This window comes from Dendrobates tinctorius, unplaced genomic scaffold (assembly GCF_039654945.1).
Source record: "Dendrobates tinctorius isolate UK_male_01 unplaced genomic scaffold, ASM3965494v1 ptg000254l, whole genome shotgun sequence".
NCBI lineage: Eukaryota > Metazoa > Chordata > Amphibia > Anura > Dendrobatidae > Dendrobates > Dendrobates tinctorius.
The window spans coordinates 13,142,749-13,156,562 of record NW_027361921.1 but is presented as its reverse complement, the minus strand read 5'-3'; the positions used below and the strand labels follow the sequence as shown (position 1 = coordinate 13,156,562).

The 13,814-nt window shown below is 49.7% G+C and overlaps 1 protein-coding gene across 9 annotated transcripts in view; it reads left to right on the top strand.

Moving 5' to 3' along the window:
- HIBCH (3-hydroxyisobutyryl-CoA hydrolase) overlaps nt 1-13,814 on the top strand; it is a 536,626-nt gene that overhangs the window by 190,033 nt on the left and 332,779 nt on the right. The window lies entirely within an intron of this gene.

Here is a 13,814-nt window from a genome sequence, read left to right as displayed (position 1 = left end):
ACCTATAACAAGAGCTACCTTACAATTGGTGGAGAATGCTGTGGGCAGTGTTGTAGCCTTGTTGCTAGGAGCAACGGTAGAGGACTGCAAAATTCGGTTGCTAAGGGCAACGGTTTCCAAAAGCACATGGTGCAGTGCTGGCAACTCTGAGCCAGGAGGGCTGACGGTCTTGAAAGCCGTGTGATATACTGACCGGGGTCAGTGGAAAAGACTTATAGGACACCTCTGCGGTAGAGGGGTCCGAGAACCTGCGCGGCCGGCAGGTGACGGTCGTGAAAGCCGTTTGATATGCTGACCGGGGTCAGAGAAAGAGACTGTGGATTGCTATAGGGTGCCTCTGTGGATATGAGGTACCCGAGGACCTGTGTGGCCAACTCAGGTAACGGACAGGTGTTCGTGTTGTACTGACCTGGGTCAGTGAGAAAAACTGTGTACCTGGAGGGTTCATTGAGCAAGGTCCTGGAGGGTCAGTGTTGGGAGGTTCTGGGAGAAAAATCGGATCCCTAGAGAACGTAGTATGACCTTGGACCTGGTGAGGCGTAAGTGTTGACAGTCTCAGGCGGAGATGGATGTCCTGAATAGCACCCACCGAGCCCATGGACCTGGTAAGACCGGTGTGTTGGGAAACCCTGGGAGGAGGGTCGGCTCCCTGAGTAGCACCCGGTGCACCCTGTGTGTTGGACGGTCTCAGGAGGAGACGGGCATCCTGAATAGCACACAGACAGGACACGTGAGTTTTGTGTTGCATGTGTGTTCTTTTCCCTTTTCAAGTCAGCCTGCGGTGGCTCAGTGGGGTCAAGAAGGTGACATGCGGCTTGCTGTAACTCGGCGGGGTTCCGAAAGTGAAAAGCGGCTTCCTGTAACTCGGCGATGTTACGAAGGTGACACCAGCAGCTATGTGTGAACGGCAGCCGGAGGTGTCGGAGATCGATGACAGAAGGAGCTGTGGTGGTGCCAGCAAGGACTTGTGTGGTATCGTAAAAGACATAAACTGTTTTGGTGTGAACTGTGGTCTAAGGAGACCAGTAGAAAGGACATGGGGAAATCCCGAAAGGGGGCGGTGACCCAAACCGGGTTGGTAACCCAAAAAGAGGTGGAGTCCCAGAGGGGGGCAGTGACCCAAATTGGGGTGGTAACCCAAAAAGGGGTGGAGTCCCAGGGAGGGTTGGCGACCCAAATCGGAGTGGTTCAGGAAATGGCAGCACTGGTTGCCTCAGTGGGTATGTCTGGGGAACCGCAGTGTGTGTGTGTATGACTTTTGAAGAATCGGGGACAGTCTTTATGGATAATGACGGGCCACAGGTGTGTACCGTGATGTTGCACCGAGAAGGAGTCTCTAGACGGTTGGACTCAGAGTCAGGTGACTCTGACAGGAACGCCTCTCGTTTTCTCTGACCGAGAAAAACGTCAGGATTTGCTGTAAACACGGGGTCACGGTGGACTATCCAGTAGACAGAGTAATGTTTGAGGGGACCAAAGGTGGTGAGTGCCAAGGGGGTGGATACCACGTGACTTAGTGTATGCCTTGGAGAGGGGCCGGGACTTTGTTATGTTTGATGATATATGGCAGGAGGGTGGAGACGTTTCTACCGTTGGGCTAACAGATATTAAGACAGTGACTGCTCCTGACGTGGACAGGTCAGAGGTAGATGTCACCGAAAGAAGGGGTACGTCTTCCCAACGGATGGACCTGACGTCTCGTGACAGGACTGACGTTGACCTGATTGATGTAAGGTACTCCTGGGGTGGACCCACTAGACCGTGGCAACGAACCTCCCGAGGGCGAGCTGACCAGGTGGACCACCCCCTATACAGGGAGTGTATGGGGCAGGCCCACGGGGAACTATCACCACGGTAGCCGGTACCCGGGAAGGTCAGAGCGGACAGACAGGTAGATCCGAAGAGCAGGCACTGGACAGACGACACGGCTCGGAGACACTGGAGAGACGGCACGTCTTGGCGAGACAGGAGGGATGGCAAGTCTTGAAGACACAGGAGGGACACGGACGAGGTCAGAAGCCACAGAACCTAGGAGAGGAAGCACAAGAGGAACTAGGTAAATGCACGGGAAAAGGCAGGGGAGCGCTAGGAGAGCGGCCAGAGTCACTAGCAAGTACTAATGATAGTCAGGCATCGCCTCCAGAAGGAGGCGGCCTGATATAGGGAGAGCGAAGGCCTTCCAGGTCATGACCTCCAGCTGGAGGAGGAGACGCGCGTCCTCAGGTGGGGGAGAGCGCGCGCCCGGCCATAGTGAGGAGACGCACCCGCCGAGGAGGAGGAGCGGGAGCGCGCACCAGGGGGCTGGACAGAGGCAGCCGTGGGCCGTGGACGGGGGACCGGGAGAGACCGCGCCGAGACCCGCAGCGGCCGGTGCGGCAGAGAGGTGACCCCCGGAGAGCGGGTGAGCCGGGGCCGGAGGGAGGTAAGAGAGGAAGTCCGCGGCAGCCGCCGCGTGACAGTACCCCCCCCCTTACGCGCCCTCCCCCGCAGACCGGACAAAAATTTAGCCAGGATTCGAGGAGCTTGGATATTCTCCTGGGGCTCCCAGGATCTCTCCTCAGGACCAAAGCCCTTCCAATCAACCAAGAAAAAGGTTTTCCCTTTTTGCTTTCTCATGGCCAAAATATCTCTCACCTCAAATACATCGTCTGCGGCGGCAGGCGGAGGTGAGTGAGGAGCTTCAGAAAGGAAACGATTGAAAATAACTGGCTTAAGCAAAGACACATGGAAAGCATTAGGGATGCGGAGAGAGGCGGGAAGACGCAATTTATAGGAGACATCATTAATACGGGACAAGACCTCAAAAGGTCCAATATAGCGGGGACCCAGTTTGTGGGATGGGACTTTGAGGCGAATAAACTTGGAGGCTAGCCAAACTTTGTCACCTGGGTGATATGGTGGGACATCCAGGCGCCTCTTGTCCGCGAATCCTTTTACCCTGTTACGCACCAACTCGAGAGCGGTCTTGGTCTCCTGCCAGATCCTGGAGAATTCGCCGGACAGAAGATCAGCCGCCGGTACACCCGAGGCGGGGGGAACTGGTAGAGGTACACCAGGATGTAGACCGTAGACGACAAAAAACGGGGATTTGCCAGAAGATTCACTGATGTGGTTATTATAGGAAAACTCAGCCCACGGGAGTAATTCAGACCAGTCGTTCTGGTGGATATTAGAAAAGTGCCGGAGGTAGTTCACCAAACTCTGATTCGTCCGTTCTGCCTGACCGTTGGACTGTGGATGATAAGATGAGGAGAAGTCAAGGGTGACATCCATCGATTTGCATAGAGCTCTCCAGAAGCGAGAGGTGAATTCGACTCCTCTGTCCGAGACAATATGTTGGGGCAGACCATGGAGACGAAAGATGTGCTGGACGAAAATCTTCACCAAGGCGGAAGCCGATGGCAAGCCAGGCAAAGGGATGAAGTGGGCCATTTTAGAGAATCTATCCACTACCACTAAGACGACAGTACACTTGGCAGAGGAGGGTAGGTCCGTAATAAAGTCCATGGCAATGTGTTGCCAAGGCGACGAGGGTACTGGAAGTGGATGTAGAAGACCAGAAGGCAGCTGCCGAGGCACCTTGATCTTGGCACACGAGAGACAGGAGGCGACGAAGTCCCGGACATCCTGGGAAAGGGTCGGCCACCAGTAATAGCGGGACACCAGAAGAAGTGTCTTTCTATGGCCGAGATGACCCGCCAGTTTAGAAGCATGGCCCCAGTGGAGGATTCGTCTTCGGTCTCTCTCAGAAACAAAAGTCTTACCAGGTGGGGTAGCGAGGAGAGAAAGCGGTGCCACGGTGATGAACCTGGATGGATCCAAAATATGTGCAGGTTCCTCCTCGACATCCGTGGAAAGAGAGGACCTGGACAAGGCGTCGGCTTTGAGGTTCTTGTTGCCTGGACGAAAATGCAGATCAAAATCGAATCGGCCAAAGAACAGAGACCACCTGGCCTGCCGAGGGTTGAGTCTTTGTGCAGACCGCAGGTACGCCAGATTCTTATGGTCTGTGTAGATTGTGAAGGGATGTGCGGCGCCCTCCAACAAGTACCTCCACTCTTCTAGGGCTAACTTGATGGCAAGCAGTTCTCGGTCTCCGATGGAATAATTCCGCTCTGGGGTGGAGAAAGATTTTGAAAAGAAACCGCACGTAACGAGCCTGCCGGAGGAGGACCTCTGAGACAAAACAGCTCCGGCTCCCGTTGCGGATGCATCTACCTCAAGGACGAATGGTTTGTTGACCTCAGGGCGACGGAGTACGGGAGCCGTGGCAAAGGCACGTTTCAGAGATAGAAAGGCTTCTTCTGCTTCAGGGGTCCAGACGTGTGGGTTGGCTCCCTTACGGATCAAAGATGAGATAGCGCCAGTCAAAGAGGAGAAATGGGAGATGAACTGCCGGTAGTAGTTTGCGAAGCCGAGAAAACGCTGAATGGCTTTCACCCCTTGAGGACGTGGCCAGTTAAGCACGGCCGAAACCTTCTCAGGATCCATACGCAGACCAGAGTCGGAGATGATATAGCCCAGAAATGGAAGAGAGGACTGCTCAAAGGCACACTTCTCCAACTTGGCGTACAGACGATTCTCCCTCAAACGGAACAGGACGCGCCAGACATCTCTTCTATGAGTGGACAGATCAGGAGAAAAGACCAGGATATCGTCGAGGTACACAACCACGCAGGAATACAGAAGGTCTCGGAAGACGTCGTTCACAAATTCCTGAAAGACTGCGGGAGCGTTGCATAACCCAAAGGGCATGACGAGATACTCATAGTGTCCATCTCTGGTGTTGAAGGCGGTCTTCCACTCATCTCCAGAGCGAATACGGATGAGATTATAGGCTCCACGGAGATCCAATTTAGAAAAGATTCGTGCCCCACGCAGCCGGTCAAACAACTCGGGGATGAGAGGTAGCGGATATCTATTCTTAACGGTAATCTCGTTGAGACCACGATAGTCAATACAGGGGCGCAGGGACCCGTCTTTTTTCTTGACAAAAAAGAAGCCAGCTCCAGCGGGGGAGGAAGACTTTCGGATGAAGCCCCTAGCCAAATTCTCCTGTACATATTCGGTCATGGCCTGGGACTCGAGTGGACTCAACGGATAGATCCGCCCTCGGGGCGGAGTCGAGCCAGGAACAAGCTCGATGGGACAATCATATTGCCGGTGCGGAGGAAGGACCTCTGCTTCCTTCTTATCGAAGACGTCCGCGAAGGCCCAGTAAGCCGAAGGCAACTCCGCAGGGCCCGAGACAGGAGACGAGCATTTGAGGGGTCGTACTGGGCGGAGACATCTGGTTTGGCAGAAACGGCCCCAACGAAGGATGTCTCCGGAGCGCCAATCCAGAACAGGTTCATGCATCCGCAACCACGGAAGACCCAGAAGCACGGTGTGGGACAAAGACGGCAGCACGAAGAAGGTTATCTTTTCACGGTGCAAGACCCCGATCTGTAAGTCCAGCTCTTCAGTGACCAGAGTAACGGCTTCGCGCAAGGGAGCACCGTCGACAGAGGCTAACTGCCGGGGAACCTCCAAGGACCTGACAGGTATCCCTAATCTCTTCACCGCCTCGAGTTGGATGAAGTTTCCCGCAGCCCCCGAATCAATATAGGCTAACTCCGAAAAACGTTTGGAGCCCAGGAAAAACACAACAGAAAGGGTCAAGGGTAGAGAGGTGTCAGTGACACCTAGGGAGGCCTCTCTTACCTGTCCTAGGCGGAGGAGTTTCCCGGCCTCACAGGACAGGAACGTAGGAGATGGGAGGCGCTGCCACAATAGAGACAAAGGCCATGAGCGAGTCTGTCCTGGCGGCGAGGCTCCGCGGGCCTTAGTCGGTCCACTTGCACGGGTTCGGGAGCTGCGGCGGAGGACCGTGAGCGTGGTGGGCTGTGTGTAGGAGGAGAAAAACGATTGGGCCTTCTCTCCCTGGCGATCTCGCGGGAACGCTCCCGGAAACGCAGATCAACTCGTGTTGCCAGCGAGATGAGGTCCTCCAAAGTCGAGGGTGTATCCCGGCCTGCCAGCTCGTCCTTGATTCGGGATGATAAGCCTCGCCAAAAAGCCCCAACCAGGGCCTCATTGTTCCACCCCAGCTCCGAGGATAACGTACGGAACTGGATGGCGTATTGTCCAACCGAGAGGGTACCCTGGCGCAGGCAGAACAAAGACTCGGTAGCAGAGACCAGGCGACCGGGCTAATCGAAGACCTTACGAAAGGTCTCCAAGAAAGTCGCGAGCTGGGAGACTATCGGGTCATCGCGTTCCCACAAGGGATTCACCCAGGCCAGTGCCTCACCCTCAAAGTGGGAAATCATAAAGGCCACTTTGGCCCGGTCGGAGGGATACTGTAGGGGAGCCAACTCGAAATGCAACTGGCACTGGTTGATGAACCCCCGACAGAGTTTGGGATCTCCGCTATAACGTGGGGGTTTAGCCAACCGGGGAGAGGCGTGTGGAACTGCCACAGGTGCCGGAACTGCGGCTGCCGCCTGTAGGGCTAGTAAGCGGTTATCTACAGAGGCAATGTAGTTCAAAATATGGGCCTGGGTGTCGCGCTGCTGGGCCAATTCCTGCTGCAGGCCGGAGATCTGGGAGGCAATTCCCGGATCGGAGGTCTGCAAAGAGGAAAGTCGGGAATCCATCGATTTGAGGAACGACATGATCCTCGCCTGGTTCTCACGAAGGAACAAAAGTTCCTTTTGGGTCGGGGTCGAGGTACCAGCGGGATCCATGGCCTGACTATACTGTAAGGTACTCCTGGGGTGGACCCACTAGACCGTGGCAACGAACCTCCCGAGGGCGAGCTGACCAGGTGGACCACCCCCTATACAGGGAGTGTATGGGGCAGGCCCACGGGGAACTATCACCACGGTAGCCGGTACCCGGGAAGGTCAGAGCGGACAGACAGGTAGATCCGAAGAGTAGGCACTGGACAGACGACACGGCTCGGAGACACTGGAGAGACGGCACGTCTTGGCGAGACAGGAGGGATGGCAAGGCTTGAAGACACAGGAGGGACACGGACGAGGTCAGAAGCCACAGAACCTAGGAGAGGAAGCACAAGAGGAACTAGGTAAATGCACGGGAAAAGGCAGGGGAGCGCTAGGAGAGCGGCCAGAGTCACTAGCAAGTACTAATGATAGTCAGGCATCGCCTCCAGAAGGAGGCGGCCTGATATAGGGAGAGCGAAGGCCTTCTAGGTCATGACCTCCAGCTGGAGGAGGAGACGCGCGTCCTCAGGTGGGGGAGAGCGCGCGCCCGGCCATAGTCAGGAGACGCACCCGCCGAGGAGGAGGAGCGGGAGCGCGCACCAGGGGGCTGGACAGAGGCAGCCGTGGGCCGTGGACGGGGGACCGGGAGAGACCGCGCCGAGACCCGCAGCGGCCGGTGCGGCAGAGAGGTGACCCCCGGAGAGCGGGTGAGCCGGGGCCGGAGGGAGGTAAGAGAGGAAGTCCGCGGCAGCCGCCGCGTGACAATTGATAAGACTGCTGAAGTATTCACACGGTTAGTGGGTAACTGGAAGGATTACTTGACAGATCGGGGTGACTCAGACTCTGGGGGTGACTGTGGCTCTGAGAGAGAAAGGGAGCACAGAATAGAAGAGCTAGAGAAAGAAGTCTCTGAGCTCAAAGGTCACCTGTCAATGTGGCAAAACGTGAAAAAGACCCTTAGGGAAGAGATGGAAGAACTCAGAGGAGTAGTAAAAGGTCTTCTGCGGGAGAAGGGCTTGGACGAAGATGTACAGCGAGCGGGCCCAACTGATAATAAGACGGAAGTGCCAGTGCCCATGCCCATCTTGGCAAAGGGTCGTGAAGAGATAAAATCTCATGAAGTTGGTGAGCAAAGAGCTGAAGAAGACAGTCATCCGGTTGGGTCAACTGTAGTAAGGGAAGTGTCTGTGGTAAAGCCAAAGCCTTCTGTCCAGGAAGAGAGCAAGACCACGACCTTCAAATCTGTGATCGAGGTACCCGAAGACATGCAAGAAGCCTGTGCTGAGGAAGGAGTGCATGAGATTTTCAAAGAGGCGGTCAAGGCGTGTAAGGTGCACTGGGCACCTGAGACCCGGCAATTGGTGATATCAGCCAGGGAAGATATAGCAAACCGGGTAGCTGTCCTAAAAGACATGCATTTGCAATGTCTCCAAGTCAAACAGCTGGTCAGGCGGAGTAACACGAAAGCTGCTAGACGCCTAGAGTTAGCAAGTGAGGCTATGGATCGGCTAGGTTTGCGGAAAGATGTAGTTCCAGTACCCAAAGGTTTGATTGGGAGAATCATTGGAAGATTCGGGAAGGTAATGCAAGACCTTGTAAATATCTCCGGTGTGGTGAGGGTGAGGATCCCTCCTGATGATGAAGACCAGGTATCCAGTGAAGAGGGTAGGTTCCCTATTATGGTGGTTGGCTCCGTGAAAAGCCTGAGAAACTTTCGGATGCTATTGGGAGTATCGAGTGGGGTACCTGCAAAAGATTGAGCAGTTGAGGCTGGACCATTGGCGGGTCAATAAAGCGGTACGGAACACCAGGTGGCGGCCGCCTTCAACCCAAGATGTAAGGACCCGAAGGGTTCCTTCAAGTAGTGACATGGCAGGTGGCCGAAGAATGTCAGCAAGTGGCAGATCAACGGGCCGTACGAGGTTGAGAAACCTTAGTTCCTGTGAGACGCTGAATGGGTCAGACTCAGGCCAGACAGTAGGCTCGATTAAGACTTATGACCGCACCAACCGGGAGAGCCGGTCAGTGAGAGAAAGGAGTGTGGTGACTAAACAGTGTCTGATGACGCAGACAGACTGTGACTGGAGGGCCAAAGATCAGGGCCAATATTCTAACCGCTGGGGAGCCCTAACGTAGAGATGAGGCCGGATGACAGACGGAGACTGTTCTCTAGACCTGTGGGGCAAGGTGTAGTGAGTGCTCGGTCTTGAGATCCCGGGGTAATGTTGTGTGTTCATCCCCACAAGTTTGAACAGAGGGGGGAGGTATGTGGTGTAGTGACCACTGCGTCCGCTAGGGGGCGCTGTGTGGGTGGTCCAGGACAGGCATATAAGCATTTCCAGTGCCCTGATAGGAGTAGGATTCTGAATGATCCTAATGTATCTCAAGGTGGGTGGCCTTGAGATGAAGACTTGTGTATGTTTTGATCAGCAGTGATACTGCTGAGGTTCCGTGTCAATGTCTTAGGGAAGTCTTCAGATAGCTGGAGAGACGGGTGGGACAAGCTAGCTACAAATCCACCCAGAGGTGTGTCTGAAAACACTCGTAGTAAAAGACTATGTGAGAGTGAAGGACCTGTGATGAGGTCATAGCCATGTGGCCCTGTGGGCGTGGCTACAGACCATATAAGGTGGCCAGGGTAGGTCACATGAGTGAATGCTTGGACCAGGTTGGTCCGTTGTGGAAGGTCCCGCTGGGAGATGGGGCTTCCTGCCTGACAGCACGTGGAGTGGCTGTGTGTAATGGCTGCCAGTATCTGAGAGTTCTCAGGGGAGGGAATGAGCGTCTGGAGTACGAAGCAGCTATGAGGTAACCCGGACACGGGAGTGTTACTAAGAGAGCCTGTGTGCTGGACATTGTACAACCTGTATGACTACAGGACAAACAGAGTGAAGCTCTGTCATGGACGCTATGCTGTTTATATGAACTTTTATGTTGTTGGTCATGGTTTATGATCCCTAAATAAACCGCATGAACTGATGATGTTTTATGGAAAACCCGTGCCGGATCTGGTTATTTGGCTGCCTAGCAAGTGTCCCCAACTCGCATAACAAGCGCTACCTTACACAGCGTACTCAGGACAAATTGGACAACAACTTTTGGGGTCCAGTTTCTCCTGTTAAACTTGGGAAAATAAATTGGATATTAAAAGATCATGTTTGTGGAAAAAAATGAAAAATGTGATTTGTGTTTTTTTTTTTTTTCTTTTGAATTTTCATAGCTCTACGTTATAAACTTCTGTGAAGCACTTGGGGGGTTCAAAGTGCTCACCATACATCTAGATAAGTTCCTTGGGGGGTCTAGTTTCCAAAATGTGGTCACTTGTGGGGGGTTTACACTGTTTAAGCACATCACGGGCTCTCCAAACGCGACATGGTGTCCCATCTCAATTCCAGCCAATTTTGGTTTGAAAAAGTCAAACGGCGCTCCTTCCCTTCCAAGCCCTGCCATGCGCCCAAACAGTGGTTTTCTCCCACATATGGGGTACCGGCCTACTCAGGAGAAATTGCGCAACAACTTTATCTATCTATCTATCTATCTCCTCCTTTTAAACTTGTGAAAATAAAAAAATTGTTGCTTAAAGATCATTTTTGTGACTAAAAGTTAAATGTTCATTTTTTCCTTCCACGTTGCTTCTGCTAGTGTGAAACACATGAAGGGTTAATAAACTTCTTGAATGTAGTTTTGAGTAGCTTGAAGGGTGCAGTTTTTAGAATGGTGTCACATTTGGGTATTTTCTGCCATATAGACCCCTCAAAGTGACTTCAAATGTGATGTGGTCCCTAAAAAACAATGGTTTTGTAAATTTTGTTTTAAAAATGAGAAGTCGCTGGTCAACTTTTAACCCTTATAACTTCCTAACAAAAAAAATTTGTTTCCAAAATCTTGCTGATATACCGTAGATATGTGGGAAATGTTATTTATTAACTATTTTGCGTGACATATTTCTTTGATTTAAGGGCATAAAAATTTGAAGTTTGAAAATTGCAACATTTTCCAAATTTTTGCCAAATTTGTTTTTTACACAAATAAGCACAAGTTACTGTATATCGAAGAAATTTTACCACTAACGTGAAGTAAAATATGTCACGAAAAAACAGCTTCATAATCGCCAAGATCCGTTGAAGCGTTCCAGAGTTATTACCTCATAAAGGGGACACTGGTCAGAATTGTAAAAATTGGCCCAGACATTAACGTGCAAACCAACCTCGGGGGTTAAGGGGTTAATAAACTTCATGACTGTGGTTTTCAGAACCTTGAGTGATAGTTTTTTGTATGATGCCACTTTTGGGTATGTTCTGTCATATAGACCCCTCAAAGTCTCTTTAAATTTGGTGTGGTCCCTAAAAAAACGGTTTTGTAAATGTTGTTGGAAAAATGAGAAATCGCTGGTCAACTTTTAACCCTTATAACTTCCTAATAAAAGAAATTGGGTTTCAGAAATTGTGCTGATGTAACGTAAATATATGAGAAATGTATTTATTACCTATTTTGTCTGAAATAACCCTCTGATTTAAGAGCATAAAAATAAAAGTTTGAAAATTGCTAAATTTTTGGCAAATTTCCATTTTTTTCACAAATGAACACAAGAAACGCAGAAATGTTACTACTATCGTGAAATAAAATATGTCAAGACGAAACAATGTCAGAATCACCGGGATCCATGGAAGCATTCCAGAGTTATTACCTTATAAAGTGACATTGGTCAGAATTGTAAGAATTGGCCTGGTCTTTAACATGCAAACCACCCTTGAGAGGTAAAGGGGTAGAACATTTATAGCAAAACTAGTTTCTGAGTTCGGGTAGAGGACATCCTCTCTTATTTAGATAACCTGTTAAGCCTAAAAGTAAAGCTCACAAAATCAGAAGCCTACGGCTATGTGCTCACGTAGCGATTCTCATGCAGAATAAACCTGAGCAGAATCGCACACCCTGCCCCCCCCCCTGAAAAACGCATGCGTTTTTTGACGCGCTTTTGTAAGCGTTTGTCAAGCGTTTTTGCATGCGTTTTCCTAAGCGTTTTTGCTAATATAATTTTGGTATGCGGAATCACGGGCGATTCCGCAAAATTAATGAACATGCTGCGTTTTTAATCGCTAAGCGTTTCCGCAGCGGTTAAAAACGCACCATTGGCACACCATGTGCGTTTTTCATTAAACATCAATTGGATGCTTTTCTTAAGCATTTCTGCAGCAGAATTGCTTGTCTAAAAGCGCTGCAGAAACGCTTAAAAAAAGCTACGTGGGCACACAGCCTAAAGGGAACCTGTCAGGTCCCCATGCCCACCAAAGCACCATTTTTTTACATTATAAACCCCCTACCTAACAAGCCCTCTATAGTCTTTGACACTTTAACAGATCTTAAAAAAACAAACAAAAAAAAAAACAATTTCTACAGTCCATTTTTTAATAAGCGAATCAATCCTTAAACTAGTCATCCCTTTAATTGTATTGGCTGAGAGAATGTAGATGGCAAGGGTTTACCTGATGGTAGTCTGGTAATGGTCCATGGTTCAAGTGCGGCGCTCACCCCTACACGTGTTTCGGAGCTAAGTTCTTAGACGGGGTGTGCGCCGCACTGGAACCAGGTAACCACTAGCAGACCTCCATCAGGTAAACCCTTGCTGCCATCTATATTCCCTCTCCCAATGCAATCCTTTGTAGTGTACATCCCCTCTTCTTTTATTGCAATATATATTCTGAGCGAGCTGGTATGATGAATAACCATTTACTGTAATTGAATACTGTCACCTCTGTATATTTATTTTACTCATTTATATAGGGCCATTAATTACAAAGCACGTTGCAGGCATTATTGGCACTGTCCCTGATGGGACTCACAATCTACATTCCCACGCAAACACGGGGAGAACATACAGACTCCTTGCAGATGTTGTCCTTGGTGGGATTTCAACCCAGGACCCCAGTGCTAACCACTGAGCCACCGTCCTGCACTATATCATGTATATAGTAATTTTTAAAGGGATTACTACATCTATGCACTTTAATCACTAATTTTGCTTTCTTATCTGTTCTGTAGTCCCGTCTGTGTACTAACTTTTATACCTTTTGTACAAATCTTGCTTTTAATATTTTTTATACTAAATTAATTACTTGTACGGGCACACTGTTGCACACAGTGCCAATTATTGTCACTCACTGTTTAATAAAGGTGTTTTACATCATAACCTTTTGTCCCATATCCTTTCTTCTTGATCTGTGTCTAGCCCATTCTTTACCAGACGGTATTGCCCTATTTTGTGTGCAATTCTGCCCCTCTTCAGAGCTTCTCAATAATGATAGGTTCATATCACTGCAGAGTAATTGATTTCTTGGGTTTACAGCAAATTGTAGACTGTCATTACTGACACCTTTGAACTTTCAGCACTTTGCAGTCTTTGTGAAGGGAAGGGCAGTACAGCTGGGTAGGCAGCACTTGGAGAGGAGAATTGATAGAAGAATTTGTAATATGACACAGTTAAACTCAGTTGTATTTCATATCCTTTACATCGTGGGTCCATTTCGTCATGAAAAATTTGGTGAAAGGTCCTCTTTAACCTTGGCCTGTGTGTGTTTGTATATTTGAATATACATTTGTCTACTCATATATGTATTTATATATATTTTTGGTGGAAATGCATGGAATCTCTCCTTTGTATACAGTGTTCATATTCCGTATACTTTTATTGTCCACAATGCTTCTCCAGTGTTGCTGTTGTAATAATGTAAAAAGTAAAACTATGTTCACACATATTTTTAGTTTATTTTTTTTCAGGTGTTTTATCAGCTGGTTCTGTCTAAAAAAAAAAAAACTCTGAAAAAACGCTTGAAAGACAATCCTATTCATTTCTATAAAAAAAAAATTACTGTGCATGTGTTCAAGCTTTTGATCAGGTTTTAAAATGCCAAGCAGTGAAAATAAGTGACCTGACCATTTTGCAAGCACTTTCCGCTTTGAAGCCATCCATAATTTGCAGTAGAAATCTATGTACTGGCTTAAAAGGAAAACACTTCTTTGAGCAATTTGTAAATGTTTCCACACAAAACACTGGCATTTTATTAATTTCTTAATGGATTTTGTAAAACGCCTGAAAATCTGCTGCCAAAA